Genomic DNA, 19,869 nt, shown 5'->3' with positions numbered 1-19,869 from the left:
GCACTATGAGGCGTTCGCCTTTGTGACCACCACTATGGTGTTGAGATATCGAGCTCCACTCGTAATATGCCAGGGTGACCGTTGTGCATTTATTTCACCGACTTGTTAGCTGCAGATGCGGTTGGTACACCGCCCATGAATAATGGCTGGATGACAGCTATCCTTATGTACTCTAGTTCGTGGCTCAGTTAGTATGCCACCTTAGTTAGCTGAGTTTGGTTTGAGACCCACACATAGGGTTCTTTTATTTCTTTGTACGAGAGTTCTTTTGGCTTACACAACTAAGAAGAGGAAAATTGTTTTCAGCGTCCACCTTTGCGTGTATTCCCCCATTGTGTATGTGAGAAAGCTGCAAGTGAGACTCCTTCCTTCTCTCCCACTATCTTCACATGGTATCAGAGCCTAGTTCGTGGTAAGGAGCTCAAGAAAGCAAACCAAGTTTGCGGTGTCTGGTAAGAGGACCAGTGTTGCTTTCCTTTTTTCGAGTTGGGAGAAAATCTATGCAGGTAGCACAGTCGGAAGTGCAAGAGTGCACTGAGATTGAGACACCCTTCGCGGTGTGGCGAGAGGGCAGTATATGCTGCAGGAGCGGCCAAAGCTCGGGTGAGTTTATTTTTCTGATTCGAGGTCATTTTGGGGTCCGTTTTGGAGGCGGAAGTTCTCCGCAAGCACTAAAAAAAAGGTCCTGTTTTTGCTGTGCGATTACTACTCTGTAGGTCGGTGAAAAGTTATCGCAAAAATTGCATCGTATGGTTGTGCAGAGATACTGGGAGTTACGAAATCATGCTTACACCGGTTACATTAGGACAACTTATGGGTGTAGCAACCAATGTTTCCTCTGGATGCTCCACCATGTTATCAATAAATGCCTTAATGATAGATGACATAAATGCATATAGATGCAAGTATGTATATGTCGACAATGAGGTTTCACCACCGCTCAAATTAAAAATTTGAGCAAGGAGCAAAAGCAGTTATATCCGGCTCTCCACCCACAACTGTGGTCGTCATTCTGCTTCGCTGTGGGGCATGTTACATACTCTATTTGATCTTCTAAGTTACCTTCCATTTGCATAAGTGCATCTATAGCACCTACCAACTTTCGAGCCGATCTACACATCAAAATAGATAACATAAATGAATGTGCGCATTGCATAGGATGCATCTCATTGACGTAATTATGACACAAGTAGGTTATACTTACTCTGACACACTGCCATGGATAGATGCTATTTAATTGACAAAGAGACATTGCTTGGCTAAGATGTCCACAATCACCAAGCTCCAATGCAAGCTGCATTATCAATTAAGAATAATTATTATATGATATAATCCTCCACAATGTAAGAGATAAGCTAAGTAGGGATTGATACTCACTCCTCGTGATATGCAGTAAAGATAACTTGCACCGCAATCAAATCAACAGGTTGCAACCACTTAAAAATATCATCTATGGTCTTCTGCTTATTGCTAAGTACACTGGAAACAAGAGGATCGACCATATATGCACATCTCTATATATATAGGGGAAGCTGTTCTAAAACCATACTGCAATAAAAAGAAAAGAATATTAGTTCATTTGATCCAATGGGAATACAAAAGCATAAAGTCAAGAAAAAGTTTGTGTCAAACCTAAGGATGGCTATTATGACCTTGTCATTAACCTCTTTCTTGAAGTTTATAAGGATTGAAATAACCTCTTCATCGAATAGAAAAGTAAGAGGTTGTTCTCGAACTTGAAACCTAACTTAAAATGACTTCTCCATTTGCTGCAAGGTGTGATTATTTTCTAGAGTCATCCGATGGATAGCCAGAGTAGCTTTGCTTTCTTGAGATGAGCTTTCTATATTCTCTACTCCAGCTATGTCCTCCTCATCCTCCTCCTTTCCCTTCTCCTATAAAAGGATAAAATAATTATGAGATTCAAAATTTTAAATTAATTATAATTTTAAAAAGGCCTTTAAATGAATAAAGAAAATTAAAGATAAGTTTTCATACCTCTAGATATCTTCGTGGTCTTTTTATGTAACCTTCTGAGGCAAGGTCAATGTCATATTCATTTTCTTTAGCTTCCTTACTATTGCTGGTGTCCTCACTATCATATCCAGAGCTTTTAGCATTTTCATCATCTTTCTTGCTCTCGTCATACATGGCCATCTCTATGTCAACATCCTCTTCATGTGAGATCGGACCTTTCTTATCATACTTTATTGTGAGAGAAGCCACGGTATCAAGGTATTCCAAGCAAGCAGGGCTCTCAATAATATTTACATGGTGTCCTTTTCTGATAAGAGCTTCAAACAAATGTCCCACAATTTGACTTCCCATCTGGATGGCAACAAAAATTCCATCATACTAATTAAAAGATGAGCACTTTTTGCTGGCCTTTCATAGTGATTTGCATTGTGATGGAGGGGACTTGGAGCTTCATGCTCTTCCAGCAGTAGTTGCAATCTCTTTGCATTCCCTCTTAGGTTGTTCTATAAGGAGTGATCATTAAAAGGGGTCTTCAAGCATAAGAAAAAGGTTGCTTAATGCAAAATCGTCACTAAGAAGTGATTGTGTGGTTAAATACCACTTTTGTAAGTTTTGTAGATTTACTCGTATGAGGTAAAAGCTATGTTTTTTGCAGTGATAGAATGTTTTGCAGTGACAGAATATTTTACAGTGACAGAATATTTTGCAGTGGTTCACATACTTCGCCATAGACAGGAAGATTGAGATCAAGAGAATCTCTTCAAAGCAATGCAGATAGTGGTATGCACGTATCACGAAAAGGAAAAGAGAAGGTAGATTAGGTCATGTTTGATGTGAATGCAGGTTACTCTTATGTGGATGGTGAATCGAGTGGCTCAGAACAGAGCATTGATGATGAGTTGGGTATTCCTTGTGTTGTTACACTTGGAGTAAATAAGAACATGGATGTTTTGAGAGCACCTGGAAGTGAGCCTACTTTGCGTAGGTCTATCAGAGCTAGGTATCCTGTGGATAGGCTGAAATACGATGGATTTATAGCCACTGACTATGCCTATATGGTCAAAGTGATACAAGAACCAGAACCCACTTCTTTTGAGTAAGCCATGGGAAAAGAAAAATGGGAGAAAGCCATGGATGAAGAAATGGATGTCTTGGAAGCAAATGCTATATGGGAATTGGTGCCTTTGCCTAAAGGCAAGAATGCAATGGGCTGTAAGTGGGTTTTATAAGGTGAAGCACAATGTAGATGGTTCTGTGAGCAGATACAAGGCAAGATTAGTCGTCAAGGGGTATGCACAGACATATGGCATTGATTATGAAGACATATGGCATTGACATATGACATATGGCATAGTAGGAAGTTTGATTTATATGACTATTACCAGATCAGATTTGAGCTATGCTGGTGGATTGGTAAGTCAGTTTATGCAGGCTCCAAGGAAATCGCATTTGGATGCGGCTAGACGCATATTCAGGTATGTGAAGTCCACATTGCAGTATAAACTATTTTATGAGGTTGGGGTTGAGATACAGCTGCATGGATACACTGATGTTAATTGGGCTGGTAGTATTTCTGATAGATGATCTACCAGTATTTCTGTCATTTATTGTGACAACATGAGCAATATACACTTGGCAAATAACCCAATCTATCATGCTAGAATAAAGGACATTGAGATGCATTATCACTAAGTGCGAGAGAAGGTTTTACTAGGTCTTATTGATCTAGTTTATGTCAGCACAGAGGATAAGGTAGCTGACATATTCACGAAGGCATTGGGCGCAGAGAAGCTGTGCAAGTTCAGAGACCTGCTTGGTGTCCAAGAATTGGGATTGCGCTTAAGGGGGAGTGTTGAAATATCGAGCTCCACTTGTGATATGCCAGGGTGACCGTTGTGCATTTATGTCACCGATTTGTTAGCTACAGATGCGGTTGGTACATCGTCCATGAATAATAGCTAGATGACAACTATCCTTATCTACTCTAGTTCATGGCTCAGTTAGTATGTCACCTTAGTTAGCTGAGTTTGATTTTAGACCCAGATATAGGGTTCTTCAATTTCTTTGTACTAGAGTTCTTTTGGCTTTCACAACTAAGAAGAGGAAAACAGTTTTCAGCCTCCACCTTTGTGTGTATTCCCCCATTGGATATGTGAGAAAGCCGCAAGTAAGACTCCTTCCTTCTCTCCCACTATCTTCACATGTAAGCTTCCATCTAATCCCATGATAGGTCAAGAAGTCATCAAATTCATTTGATAGATATTCACCTCCATTATCTGATCTCAAGCGTGTGATATATGACCCAAACTCCTTTTCAATGTGTTGCTTGAAATACTTGAAGGTAGGCTGAAATCATCAATAAATGTGACATAATATGATGAACCTCCCATTGAGGTAGTGTCTGGAGGACCCTAGACATCAGAGTGAATCAACTGCAAAGGTCTACTACTCTCCCGTAGATGCTTAGTGAATGGCAACCTTGATTATTTTCCAAACTGGCATGTAGGACAAACATGCTCTAAAGCAGTATAGACTAACAACAATCCCTTTATGCTGCATATTTTTCAGCTTCTGAATATTAATATGACTAATGCGTTTGTGCCGAATTTTCAAATAAGAGACAACACTCATTCCATGGGTAAACATGGCAGCCTTTAGTTCCGTCATGCCTGCATCTAAAGTAAACATTCTTCCTTGCCTTTTCCCTTTTGCAATCAACTTGCAGCTATTACCAAACTCCTCAATGAAGCATCCATCCTTACTTGCAAGTTCTGCTCAGCCATTTGTCTAACAGACAACAAGTTCTTGGTGATCAAAGGCACATGCAACACTTCATGCAGCTTCTTGGTCTAACCATCATGCATCACTAGAGGCACAACACCCTTGTGTGTAATGTCATGTTGTGTATCATCTCCCGTGCAAACATAACCATGCACACCAGGAGTCATCTCATCAAACCTCTCCATGTGGTGTCATGTGATTAGATGCTCCTGAATCAATATACCATATATCATCCAAGCCACCATGAGTAGGCTTATGATCCTTCACATGCGTCATAGCAAATAGCTGATCTGAGGATGTCTCATGCGCATGACTAGAAGAGGCAAAATGACCATGCTGATTTACCTTTCCTCTTTGATTTGCTTGCTTCTTAAAGTCTCTGGCAATATGGCCAACCTTGCCACTGTAATGACATGTTTTATCACTATTAGGATTATGCACTGTTTGTTGCAGTTGCTGCCAAGTACCTCTACCATGAGAAGCACCTCTCTCCCTACCTCTAAAGGCTCCACCTCCTCTCTAAGGTGACTGACTAGGGGTTTTATGGACATGCCTGCCATCACCTCTACCATGGAAGGAACCTCTATGTCATCCACCACGGCCTCTCTGATCAGAGTAGACTTGGCAAATTATGCGCAGAGTTTTGGTTCCTATGGAATGTTCCCATTTGATTGTTGGATGAGCGGATATGATCCTGATTTGGAGTTGCTTCCATTGGATAAGCACGCATGCGTTGAGGTGATCTTCCACTTATAGAGCAGCCACAAGCTCTTGATAAACCATCATTGTGCATTGTAGTGGGGCTTCATTGGTGTTTTATTCCATTGCCTCATTGTTGTACACTAGCAATTAGAGTTCAAGCTTGGAGATGATTATCTTTTGGGAGTGCATCTCTTCCATTTTTTCTTTGTATTTCTGGTAGATGGATGTATATGCCTCTTTAGTTTTTTTCATTTGCAAGGTGACCTTCGCCTGTTGAGGAATGTCTTCAGTGGTCTTGGACCATTGGTCCAAGACTTGTGCTTGTGAAGTGCTGGGCTCTTTAGTGGTAGCAAGTTGGTCCTTTAAGATTTTGCATTCTCTTGTAAGCTCGTCAATGCTGAAGGCCCGTACTGCCAAAGACTTGTTTCATGTCTCCAAGCTTGTCTTTACAATCCTAGAGCTCTTCTTCTTTGTGAATTAGAGTGAGTCGAGCTTGTACCACTACCTCCATCTGCTGAGCATGTGCGGAGGTCAAGGAGTTATATTAGGTCTATAGGATTGCTGTTGCTTGTACTGCTGCTGCTGTTAGCTATGTTTAGCTTTGGTGGAGGTTGGCGGTCACATCCCTCACTGCCTTCTCTTGAGATTGGAGAGCTTGGTTCATGCGCACTTCTTCTCCCTCCTTCTCATCTATCTGTGCCCGAAGTGCCTTGACCTCTATGGCAATTGCTTGGAATTGGTCTTCAATTTCTGTTGCAGTCTATCTGTCCAATTCTCTTTCATATTCTTCCTTGGCCAAGCTAGTGAATAGTTTAGACATATGGATCATTTGGCTAGCTTGATGTTGGAGAATGACAGATGGTGATGAGGACTGGCGATACTACAGATGGTGATGAGGACTGGCGATCTTCCTTGTACTGCTGCTGCTGTCAGCTATGTTTAGCTTTGGTGGAGGTTGGCGGTCACATCCCTCACTGCCTTCTCTTGAGATTGGAGAGCTTGGTTCATGCGCACTTCTTCTGCCTCCTTCTCATCTATCTGTGCCCGAAGTGCCTTGACCTCTATGGCAATTGCTTGGAATTGGTCTTCAATTTCTGTTGCAGTCTATCTGTCCAATTCTCTTTCATATTCTTCCTTGGCCAAGCTAGTGAATAGTTTGGACATATGGATCATTTGGCTAGCTTGATGTTGGAGGATGACAGATGGTGATGAGGACTGGCGATACTACTGATACAAGTGGTGCCCATGTAGCCATCTTGATGATTGTGTAATACTTGTGGGAGGTCGTTCCAATGGTATTTCGGTCACTTGTGTACAATAGTCATACTGTTGATTTGGCACTAGCTCCCTTTGTGGCTCATCGACTGGCATGGCATCGATGGGCGGATCTGGTGCTGATGTAGCCTCAAGCTGTGGTGCCGATCTTTCCTCAGGCTCTGTGGTGCCAATCTTGCCTCAGGCTTTGGTTGCTACTATTGTTGGAGATATATTGGTTGTAGTTGTGCACCGAGCTATAGCATCTCATGGGGAAATACCTCAATTTTGACCTCCAGAATAGGTATTTCTTTTGAGGCATTTGCACTTGCCAATGTGATAGTAGGAGAATTTGGTGATGGCTCCCATATTGGTGAGAAGGGAATGTACAACTGCTCAATTGGTTTTGGTGACTGGGGCAGAGTCATTTCTCATTCCTGTAGCTCTTTTTTGACGATTATAGCCAATAAGTGTGGAATTTTACATTTTTGGCCTGATGGACTATCTAGTTTTCTTGTTAAGAAGATGACTAAGTGCTGGATCTAGTCTTGGTTTAGTTTCCTACTCAGCAAAATAGATGTGCAGAGTGGAAGGGATCGATTCTTGCTGCACTTAACCCCCAGGATTGTGGATAGGAATTGTGCTGCTTCCCTGAGGCGATGGTGTGAAGTAATATGCTATCCCTATGGAATAGTGTTCCCTTGGCAAGGAGAGGCTGTACTTCGAGAAATTTTGAATTGGTAGGCCATGTAGGGTATTTGGCACCTTGTGTTGGGAGTGAGAAAACCTTTTGAATGACTGTACTATCGAGGATGCCACATGCCGAGCAGGTGGAGATCAATCCCATGAAACCAAGGTGGCTTGGTTTCCCATGGCCTTAACTGATGAAGCATCTGAATGGTACCTAGACCTTCTAGTGGAAGAGCGAGCCACATGGGAACTGCTTCAAATAAAATTCAAAAGATGCTTTCAAACAGAGAGAGTGCAAGATGATCCCGCTCTCCAACTAAGCAAGATCGAACAAGGCCATCGAGAAGATGTACGAATGTACCTAGGCAAGATGAAAAGATTAATTGCCAAATGTGACCCATGCCCCGATGCAAAGTACCTCATGACTTGGTTCATTGTGGGAATAAGGAAGAAAATTGGAAAGGATATGAAAAATATTAGTAGCTATGAAACGTTCAGTGCTGCTCATGCACTAGCCATTGACATCGAGGATGGGATGACCAACTCTGACACCAACAGTCATCATGGTAGATCCAGTGCATAGGATAAGCACTCTAAAAAGGGCAAATCCAAGTCCATTGCCAAAACGTCAAATGAGGATTGTTGCCTAGAGGCCATGACCATGAAGCTAAAGGATGAAATGATGCAGACCATGGAACAAAAGTTTCACTTGTCTCAGCTACCACCTCAGACTTATCCATGGCGAGAAAATGTCTAGTGTCCACACTGCATGGCCAATCATATAGCAAATGAGTGCTCGTCGATCGTAAGAGCCAGGATGACTGCATAAGCAAATCCACTGCCAAGGTTATGGTGCCATATCTGCATCGTTAGCGGCCATGATGAAAACAATTGCATCTTCAACATGCGCAACAACTCCCCTCGACCTCAAGAATACCAAGCGGCACCCATGCTAGTGTATAGGCAAGTGACACTTGCACAAGCGCCCCCAGCTCCGAGGCTAAATCCTGTTCCTATTCAGACACAAGTTTAAAATTACTCAGGAATCCAAATCCATGACCATATCCAACAGGGCCAAATCCAGCTCCTCAGGCGGTTCCAATACATCAATTACAAGCGGAGGAAGTAGACTCGCCATTTGAGTATGAAGTAGAGTACCCAGTGTACTATGTAGAAGGTGCAAAGGGACTAATACCAGTCTATGCAAATCAAGTACGTCCCAACACATATCAAGCACCAATCAAGTGCTACAGTTGTGGAGAAAATCATTGGATCGCGAAGTGCTCTCATTGTGGTAGGCCCGCTACTTTCCAACCACTCTGTAGAGATTGTGGCATAGGACATGCCTCTATGGATTGTCCCATGAAAAATAAGGTCCCACAACAAAGAAAGGTTAAGCCTAACATCTCAATCAGCATCACTGGTGTAGACCATCAAAGTCTGGGGCTGGCAAGCATAATATCACAACCTGTGAATGTAATGACATGCTAGCAGAAAGAGGCCACCAAGGACCCTAACATTCCAATCCAACCAAAGTGACTTCTTAGAAAGAAGGCACAAATGCCTCCACCTCCGCCAAGCAATGAGCAACCAAGCTCATCCACATCAGCTCTTGAGCCTCAAATAAAAGAAGCTCCATACCCAAATGCAGAGGTGGAGAAGGCTCGTTTTCAGGCACTTCAACAATGGGTACAAAAGGAATAAGCTCAATTTGAGGCTGAGAAACAAGCTCAATTTGAGGTTGAGAAACAAGCTCAAGACCCATGGCCCCACAAAGTATTGATACTATACTTGAGCCTCTGTTCCAACAATAGGTCCACAACATAATGCACTGCCACATCAACTTGAAGGAGCCGCACTCTCTAGCATCTTGAGTTGCCCTGTCTCAATTCCCATTGGAATCCTCCTATGAAATTGTCCCAATCTCTGGGAGAGTTTCAAAGGATGAATTGAACTCGCAAACCCCCATCCACCTATGAACGACATCGAAGATATCCCTGTGCGGATGGGTGAGAGAGATGACATATGCAACATTACTGTGACTTTGATTTACAAGGCATATAATGAGGTCCAAGCCATAGTGGATGGTGGAGTAGGTGTAAATGTCTTATCAAAGGAGCTCTATGATGAATGGGGTCTCCCACCAATGCAAAAGGCTAATTTCAACATACGCCTTCCCGATGATTCATAAGCTAAACCCTTGGGAATAGTGAATGGCGTGTCCACAAAGGTCACAGGAGTTCTCTTTTGCATTCAATTCACAATCTTGGATCTTCCCCAAAAATCCTATCAAATCTTACTGGGACATCCTTGGTTATGGGAAGCATCAGTTCTGGATGACTGCGGAGTTGATAGACTGACAATCCAAAATTACAACACCACAGTCAGGGTGAATGTGGGGATAGGAGCTATAAAACCAATTGTGCCTAGAGTGTTAGATGACACATCTTCAGTAACAATCTCAAGCAAATCAGCTCTCCCCTGCAATAGCATGCCATAGCAAGCGACTCACAAAGCAATGTCAATAACTGGATACAAACATTGGCAACCATCGACAACTGCCATTCATTAGACCCCATCTTCTCACAGCTAGATGCTAAGGTGCTACAGGTTGATCTTCCACTCACACATGAAGAACCAATCAATGTAGAGGTGCCATTCTTTATGGCTGACCTCGAGTGGGATAATGAACTTGAAGAAGGTACCCATACCAAGGATGACTTCGATTTTCCTTGGGACCTTGAAACTGAGGCTGAGAATACTAAAATTGAAGATCAAGTCTATGACAATGACTTAGCCATTCTGCATGCCCTAATGGTAGTCGAGCCTACAAAAATTAAACCTCCAAAGTTGAATAAGAGTGGAAGATCCCACAAGAAAGCTGAAGGAGGAAATCATAGAAAAGCCAAGGCCGAACACTTCAATCAATTTGAACGAGTCCAAACAAGGATCATCGAATTATATCTTACAAAGCCAGCTCCCTCAAAATCAAAACCACCACTTCTTGAATGGTCCCCTGAGGGATTGGAAGGAGTATACACAGCAAATGGACCCTTGGGCACACCTTACCAGTGGAAAAGTTACCCCACAATTCCCAACATAAGAAGTTTCAGAAATATAAGCCACATGTGCGGATGAAGCTCAATCAAGAGACTTTTGAAAAAGAAAGTCAAAAAGAGCCTAACAAATTGGTTAATGAAACTATGCCACCTAGTACACGTGGCAAATATCAGGCTAGTTCAACACCATCAAAGGCCGATCGTCGAGAAGTGTTGGAGTACTTCAAGAATTACACAAGTGGTAGTGTCCCAATAGCAATGCCAAGACCACTAAGAGAATTTGAAGTTCAAGAAACCGATAGCATTGGAGAAACTCCAATCTATGAGGGACCAACAAAAACATGCACAATAGACCTCGCCCTTGAAGGGGAGGAAGAAAAACTAGTTTTCATTGGGAAACAACTTTGACAGGAAGATGGAACCAAACTCAAAGCACTCCTAATGGAATACTATGACTGCCTAGCATGGTCATACAAAGAGATGAAAGGAATTTAGCCAAACATGGCAGTACGCATGATACCTACAAGGGAAGGTGCCCACCCTAAGGTATGTGGACCTTATCGCACAAATCCTAAGTATGGCATAATGGTTTATGATGACGAGCTGGAAAAACTCCTAGATGCCAGATTCATCTATGAGATAGAGCACACTAATTGGTTTTCACCCATCGTCATTGTGCCTAAACGCAAAAAGAAGCTCAGAATATGCATAAACTTAAAGAATGTAAATGCTGCCACAATTAGGGATCACTATCCCCTACCCTTAACAATAACAGTGTTGGAAAAGGTGGCATGTTTTGAAATATATAGCTTCTTGGATGGCTTCAGTGGCTATAACCAAGTGTAAATTGCTCCTAAAGACCAATCAAAAATAGTATTTGCTACAGAATTGGGTACTTTTGCATATAGAGTCAAGCCATTTGGCCTTTGTGACACCTCGGTCACATTCCAGCGACTCATGCTCACAGCTTTCAACTCAATTCTGAATAAGTTTTTATAGGTGTTCTTGGATGATTTGTGCATCCATTCAAACAAAAAAGACCACTTCAAACATCTTGAAGTAGTACTAATCAAATGCAGGCAGTATGGCATCTCCCTAAATCCAACAAAATGCGAGTTCATGGTCACCCACGGAGTTGTTTTAGGACACATCATTTCTCAACATGGGATTGCAACTGACATGGACAAAGTCAAAATCATCATGGAATTGCCTCCTACTACAAATTCCAAAGGTGTATAGGTCTTTATGGGACATGCCAGTCATTATAGAAGATTTATATTACACTATGCCATGGTAGCTAGACCACTTTACAAATTATTAGTGGAATTATTGTGGATAGAAGAGTGCGACCAAGCCTTTGAGCTTTTAAAGTGGTGCAAGAATTCAACTTCAAAATAGTGGTCCGCAAAGGTGCCCAACAATACATTACCACGATCACGTCTCATGTCAAGTTAGGAGAAGAAGCCAGTAGAGTGGAAGATGACTTGCCAGATGCCACACTAATTCAGATAGATGGTGTTCCAAATGGGTGGCCACTGGAGTAGAAGATGACTTGCCAGATGCCACACTAATTCAAATAGATGCTATTCTAGATGGGTGTGGAGATATCATTGGGTACTTAATGGCAGGAAGACACCCCTCAAAATGAAAGTAGTAGATGCCAAAAAACTAATTCTAAAGGCTACACCCTATCAACTCATTGCAGGACAACTATACAAGATGGGCAAGGACCAGGTATTAAGAAGATGTGTAATGCCTCATGAGATCATGTCAATCCTGAGTAAAGTCCATGAAGGCATTGGGGGAGGACACTTCCAAGGGGAAGCCACATCAAGAAAAGTCCTCCTCGCAGGCTACTGGTGGCCAACACTGTGGGTAGATGCCTATTAATATGTAAAAGGCTATGATGTATGCAATGGACTACTAAACCATAACACAAAGACTTCAATCCCCTAACAATAGTTGTTTCACAAAAACCTTTGAAAGATGAGGGATTGACTCTATGGGTTCCATCCATCTAGCAAGCAAAGGGAACACATGCACACTACATCATTGTGTCCACCCACCACTGATTACTTTACAAAATGGGCTGGAGCTAAAGCAGTTAGAAAGAAAGATGCCAAAAGCACAGCAAGATTCTTATACGGGAATGTGATCACCCAATTCAGATGCCGCATTGAAATTGTGTTGGATAGAGGCACACATTTTGTCAATGAGGTAATCCAAGAACTCTTGTTTGGCTTTATGGTAATCCATAGAAAAAGCACACCCTACTATCGCCAAGGGAATGGACAGGCCGAATCCACTAACAAAATATTATGCATTATCCTCACCAAGGTAGTAGAACCACATCGTTCTGATTGGGTAGAGAAACTGAATGTAGCCTTGTGGGCATACAGAACCACTCTCAAGGTTAGTACAAGGAATACACTTTTCAATTGGTGTATGGCCTTGAAGCTGTGGTCCCACTAGAATTTGTAATACCAAGCCTACACATAGTAGTACAGAAATGCATGGGAGACCATGAATTCTGGAAAGAAAGACTCTATTAGTTGGAGAAGTATACAGAGACAAGACTAGTCGCCTACCATGCCATGACAATAGAAAAATGCAGAAGAAAGGCATGGTTCAACAAAAATCTTAAAGCTAAAGACATCAAGGAAGGTGACTTGGTCTTGTTATACAATGCCAAAGTACACAAGGGGAAACTGAAGTATCTAGGTCAAGGACCCTACCGAGTAAGAAAGATGAATCCCATTGGAGCCATGCTACTAGAAATAATGGATGGAGACTAATTCGACACAACAATAAACAAGAGCCGCTACTACTTCAACACGCAAGCCATCCCTGACAAAAACAAAGATTTGGGAAACCCAAGTCTTCCTTAGTCAGGATTAGATTGTATCATGAGCACTCACTTGCATATGTACATCTTTGCACATATAGGTAGTATCAATTGATTTTATCCTAGGGCTCAGATGTGATGCCTGAGTTCTAGTTGCCCTATGAAATCCCAGCAACAAAAAAAAGCATATAGTTAGTCCCTACCTAGCTACTACTAGGTCACGTGCACTCACACACTTTTGCTTAGACACATAGATGATTGCATGAATAATTGTGCCACACACTTTCATTCCACGCTCTCAAAGCATGTATAAAAATAAGATCTCTCACAAACACACACAAAGGTGATACATGCATGCCAACTAATCTAACGATCAAGCCACAAGCTCAACAACCACTGGGTTACACACATGGCATCCCAACTCTAAAATCCAAATAGGCCATAACTCGAGGACGGGTAATTAAATGGATCTGAGAGTATGTTGTCTTTGTGCCAACATGGACTTAGGTAGTACAAAATGTGTGTGTAGAGTAGCAGCAAAGCTCCGCTTGTACTTGCATAAGGCTAGGAATAATCCCTCTTGGATGCGTTAATTTTACGAGCAAAAACCTATGAGCAAGTTTATCCGAGCGTATTTTTCAAGAGATTTAAAAAAATGTATTTCTTTAGGAAACATGGTTTTAACACTTTTATTTTCACTAGAACTAGATCCCTTTATCATAAAAATATAAAGACTAGTCACTCATTCATTTTTACACAACATAATTTTCTTATTTAGAGACATCCCTTTGTACCCCTGTTATTACCTTAAAAAAGTATTGATTCCTTTAAGAAACATCCCTCATAATCACTCTTAATGTAATAATACTATGCATATATGATTACTTATTAACACATTTATATCATATGGCAATATCTTTTTAGTGTTTTTATAGCATAAATAACAAGATATTTATGGACATGTTTCTAAAGAAGTTTAAATTACTATAAATAAGTATTAACTTGGGCTTATATATCACTCTCATAAAATACATGTAATATTTAATACTATATATGCAAGATTTTCCAAAATATAACTCCAAAGATGTGCTCAAATGCGGTGTTCCGATCGATTTGAGTGGCTGAATGACTATATTTGGACATTGGATATGAAAGTTATGTCACTTTTAAAAGTGATGTCCAAGATAGTTTCGCCAGTGAAACTACCTTGGGAGACCTGCTTCAAAGGGGTTTCACTGGCGAAACTACCTAGATGGCTTACTTCAATGAGTTTTCTTTGAAGAAACCCTTTCATGAAAATAGATTGAGAGAGGGTTTTCAATGTCACCCCCTATTAAGTAAAAGTTGTAAGAAGGATCATAAGAGAATTTTCATAGAGAAGTCTACTCTACATGTGGGTTTCTTCAAAAGCCATCCCATTATGCTCTCACCATTCCTAAAGATTCACCTAAAGATTTTTGTATAAAATAGGTATTGCTATAATACTTTGCATATTTCTAAGCGAAACTATGTTTTCTTCTGATCGATTTTTGCCATATTTATGCATAGTTGGAAGCTTTTTTTTTCCTTCGCTCGGACGCTCGGAAGATTTCGCTCAGAAAATGCTCATCCCCATCCCTCTTAGAATTCCAACTTGCATGTTCTACATGCAAGTTCTACATACGATTCCTACATGCAACATGCGAGTTCTACATGCAACTCCTACATGCGAGTTCTACATGCAACTCCTACATGCAACTTCTACATGCAACTCCTACATGCATGTTCTACATGTAACTTCTACATGCAACTACTACGTGCATGTTCTACATGCAACTTCTACATGTCACTCCTACATGGGAGTTCTACATGCAACTCCTACATGCAAGTTCTACATGCGAGTTCTACATACAACTCCTACATGCAACATGCAACTCCTACATGCAACTTGCAACTCCTACATGCAACTTCTATATGTAAGTTCTACATGTAGAGAGAGAATGTCTTACAATTCCTACATATGTAGAGAGAGAAGCTCTCCAACTTGTATAAATACCCCATAATGGAATGAAGCTAACACTCCTTGGGGCATTGTGTTGAGTTCTACTTTGGTATTCGAAGCTCTTGTCTCAAATGTCCATGATTCCTTGCATTCCACATCCAAAAGCATGTCCTAAACTTGCAACTCCTCCTCCCCTCTCCTCTAACCTTGCAACCCAGCCTCTCCCTCTCCTCCTCCTCCTCCCTCCTCTTCCCTTCTCCTCCTTCCTCCTCCTCCTCCTCCCTCCTCCTCCTTCCTCCTTCCTCCTCCTTCTCCTCCCTCTCTCTTCTTTCCTCCATGCTCTTACACCTTCTTCCTCTCCCACTCCTATGCTCCCCCTAAACACTTAGTTCCTCAACCCTTAATCTCCATGATCTATGAAGGAGATGAGTTCTCCACCATGTACTCTACCCTAAACCTTGGAACCTCCTTCTAACCCTGGAACCTCTTCTAAACTCTAGAACCTCTGTCTAAACCTTGGAACCTCTCTCTAAACCTTGAAACCTCTCTGTAAACCTTGGAACCTCCTTCTAACCCTTGAATCTCTTCTAAACTCTACTCTAACCCTTAAACTCCTCCTAAACCATTTAACCCCCAATGAAGGTGAAAGCCTTCATTACCTCAACCATGATGATGCACATCCCTTTCACACATGCATACACTATGTTTGCTTACCACACTTAAGCCTACGTCTCTCACCAGAATACAACTCGAGGTCCTAAGCTATATGTATACTCCAAACGACAACCCCGATATATTCGTAGGTGACAAAAAGCCTCGGAACCCTGCATACTGAGAGTACACTGCTCTTGCTCTGCAGAGCCCCTAGGAAAGAGCAAACATTTGGCACCACTCTAGGAATGCATAGGTTGGCAAGTACGGTACAATCACTATACATCAGAGCCCACTCAACCTTATCCTCGACAATACAGTCATTCAAAGGGCTTTCTCACTCCCAACACAAGGTGCCAAATACCCTACATGGCTTGCCGATGCAAAATTTCTCGAAGTACAACCTCTCCTTGCCAAGGGCACACTGTTCCATAGGGATGGCATATTACTTTGCACCATCCTTAATCATCGCCTCAGGGAAGCATCACAATTCCTATCCGCAATCCTAGGGGTTGAGTGCGGCAAGAATCGATCCCTTCCATTCTACACATTTGTTTTGTTGAGTAGGAAGCTAAAGCAAGATTGGATGCAACACCTTCCATTGGGTCGCCAATGGAAGATGATGATTTAGTTTCTGTGACCTTGAATGGTCTAGGAAAGGATTATGCACAGTTCCGGACATCCATTGCCGTCCATGACAAATTTCATGATTTTGAGGAGCTGATTGCTCTTCTAATTTCTGAGGAGCAGAGAAACGGTGGTGCATCTTCTTTAGGAGGAACTTCAAAAGAAATTATCTTCTACTCAAATGCTAGAAGAGGTAGAGGCAGAGGTAGAGTAGGTCAATCTAGAGGCCGTGGTAGAAATAATAATATGCAACGAATTCAAGAAAACTAGTCCTATGGAGGAGGACATGGTAACTTTGGAGGCAGAGGGAGCCGAAGAGGTAGTGGTGGATGGCTGAGAAGCCAAAATGCAAATAGCAATGTTAAATGCTACTACTGTGGTAAAATTGGTCATATGCCTAAAGACTGCTATAAAAAGTAGAATGACATTATGAATGAAAAATTGCAGTAAGGCAATTATGCATCCTCTAGTAGACAGGGCGATGACAGAAATGAGCATTTTTTTATGGTGCAGCACATGACCAATTTTGTGACAAGTGCAGGAGAAAGCAATGATGTGTGGTATGTTGACTTAAGTGCATGATAGGTCATGCAGAATGGATGTAGGATGCAAGGTAAATGGAAAGACCATGATTTCTGGAGACTGGTGATGATACGACACATCTCATTGTGCAGATTGGTAAAATTCCTTTGTCTATGTAGGATGGGAAAAATAAATACCTGTTTGATGTATTTCATGTCTCGAATATTACTAAGAACCTGGTTTCTGTTGGTCAAATGGTTGAGCAGGGCTTGCAGGTCAGATTTAATCCTCATAGATGCTTTGTTGAAAATATGAAAAAAAAAGGTTGCTTGATAGCAAAAGGGAAGAAGAAGGGCAGGATGTTTATGTTGGATGTGGACATGCTTGAATTGAGTGCAGCAATGTTTGCACATGGGACTAGTGTAGTTGCAGATATTGATATCTAGCATAAACGCATTGGTCATGTTAATGTACAGAAACTTAAATTAATGCAGGCCCAAAATATTATTGCAGGATTGTCTTAGTTTAAGGTTGTAGAAATGCATAAGGTATGTGAAGCCTATCAATTTGGAAAATAGGCAAGGAAACCATTTCCTATGCATCCATTTCTTCATCCATGGCTTTCTCCCATTTTTCTTTTCCCATGGCTTGCTTAAAAGAAGTGGGTTCTGGTTCATGTATCACTTTGACCATATAGGCATAGTGAATGGATGTAAATCCATCATATTTCAACCTATCCACAGGATACTTAACTCTCATAGACCTGTGCAAAATAGGCTCACTACTAGGTGCTCTCAAAGCATCTCTTGTCTTCCTTACTCTAGGTGTAACAATAGAAGGAATACCCAACTCATCATCAAGGCTCTGTTTTGAGCCACTGGATTCACCATCCACATAAGAATGACCTCCATTCACATCAACCATGGGCTGATCTACTTTCTCTTTTCCTTTTTGTGATACTTGCATACCACTATCTGCATTGCTTTGAGGAGATTCTCTTGATCTCAACCTGCCTATCCATGGTGAAGTATGTGAACCACTGCTAGAGGACACTAGAGGTCCACTAATATTTTGTGACTGCTGCTGTGAATTCTGTGCAGCATTACCATTTTTTGCAACTACATCATCAATCACATTTACGGGTTTATACCAGTTGCTCATCTCATCAAAAACAACATCTCTACTCAGTGTAAACTTACGAGTAGAAGGATTATAGCATCTATACCCTTTCTGCTACAAAGAATAACCAATAAAGATGCACTTCTCAGCTTTTGGATCCAACTTGGATCTCAACTCATCTGGCACATGAACATAGGCAATGCAACCAAAGACTTTCAAATGAGAAATATCTGGTTTTCTACCAGTATACCTCTCCTCTGGCATCATGCCATGTATTGCTATAGTGGGAGTCCTGTTCATTATGTAGACTACTGTAGCAACTACTTCAACCCAATAATAATTTGGCAGGTCTTTTTCATTGAGCATGGCACGAGCTACCTCTCCAATATGCCTGTTTTTCCTTTTTGCAAGTCCATTTTACTATGGGGTATGACTGTATGAATATTGCTGCTTTATGCCATGCTCCTGTAGGAACCTTGCAAACTCATTTGAGAGATACTCTCCCCCTCCATCTGACCTTAGGCATTTTATTTGCAAGACTCTTTCTTTTTCAACCATAGCTTTAAAAACTTTGAAATGCCCAAACATTTCACTTTTCTTTTTCATAAAATCCACCCAAACTTTTTTGCTGTAGTCATCAATAAAAGTAACAAAATAATGACAGCCTCCAATAGATGTAGCTTTAGTAGTCCACACATCAGAGTGGATTAATTCCAATGGCCTCTTACTCTCTTTTAGATGCAAACTTGTCCCTTTTTCTCCATTTGTATCCAAAGTAATTACAAATTTATGACCCCCTCAACTTGTGACTGATTTTTGAAGGTCTTCTACATTGAATTTGAACATTCGGGGAATTTCCAATCAAATATCATAGAGCTACTCATGCTCTTGATTTTGAACTAAAAAAATTTGCAATTGCAGTTATAGCACAAAAGTTATAGCTATTTTACTATTCTCTTCATATTCCATGCAATTAAGTTCCATTACTTGTATATATATTTTGTAAAAATAATTTAGGAAAATATTATGAATATTCCAAGTCAAAATAATACTCTCGACCAAGTTTGGTAATTTTGGTGATCATTTTTTGGCAAATGTAGGAGGAATTTAATGATGGTGCAGAAAGCAAAGTTGGTCAGGACATCATGGGGTTTCCAAAAATGCACAAACCCGCTGCGGCACGAATTTGGGCATCTGGAGGTTCAAGTTGGTCAGGACATCATGGGGTGTCCAAAAATGCACAAACCCGCCATGGCGCAAATTTGGGCATCTAGTTTGTGTGTTTTTGGACACCCCATGATGTCCTGACCAACTTTGCCTTCTATGCCGTGGTCAAATTCCTCCTTTATTTGCCAAAAATTGACATCAAAATGGCCGAAGTTGTCAAACTCCTTCATCTACCTCTTCAAAATCTATATTTCTTCATAGGAAATCATGAAGTGCATTAATCCTTTACAAGGTGATATAGTAGTAGACCTAAAAATTAAAATAAAAGATACATGGACATAGCCAACCTCCATGACTAAGAAAACATAGAAAATAAAAATTTTAGATTCCTCTTCAAAATATATATTTTCTCATGTAATGCATCAAATTATTTCAAGGTAATTTAGTGATATGAAATCAAATATTTCATTGACATAGCCAACCTAAAAGGTGGC

The sequence above is a fragment of the Dipteris shenzhenensis genome, chromosome 22 (assembly GCF_047967505.1).
Source record: "Dipteris shenzhenensis isolate YYH24624 ecotype China chromosome 22, Dip_SZ_1.0, whole genome shotgun sequence".
Classification (NCBI taxonomy): domain Eukaryota; kingdom Viridiplantae; phylum Streptophyta; class Polypodiopsida; order Gleicheniales; family Dipteridaceae; genus Dipteris; species Dipteris shenzhenensis.
The sequence above is the reverse complement of the archived record's forward strand: the minus strand, read 5'-3'. Positions refer to the sequence as shown.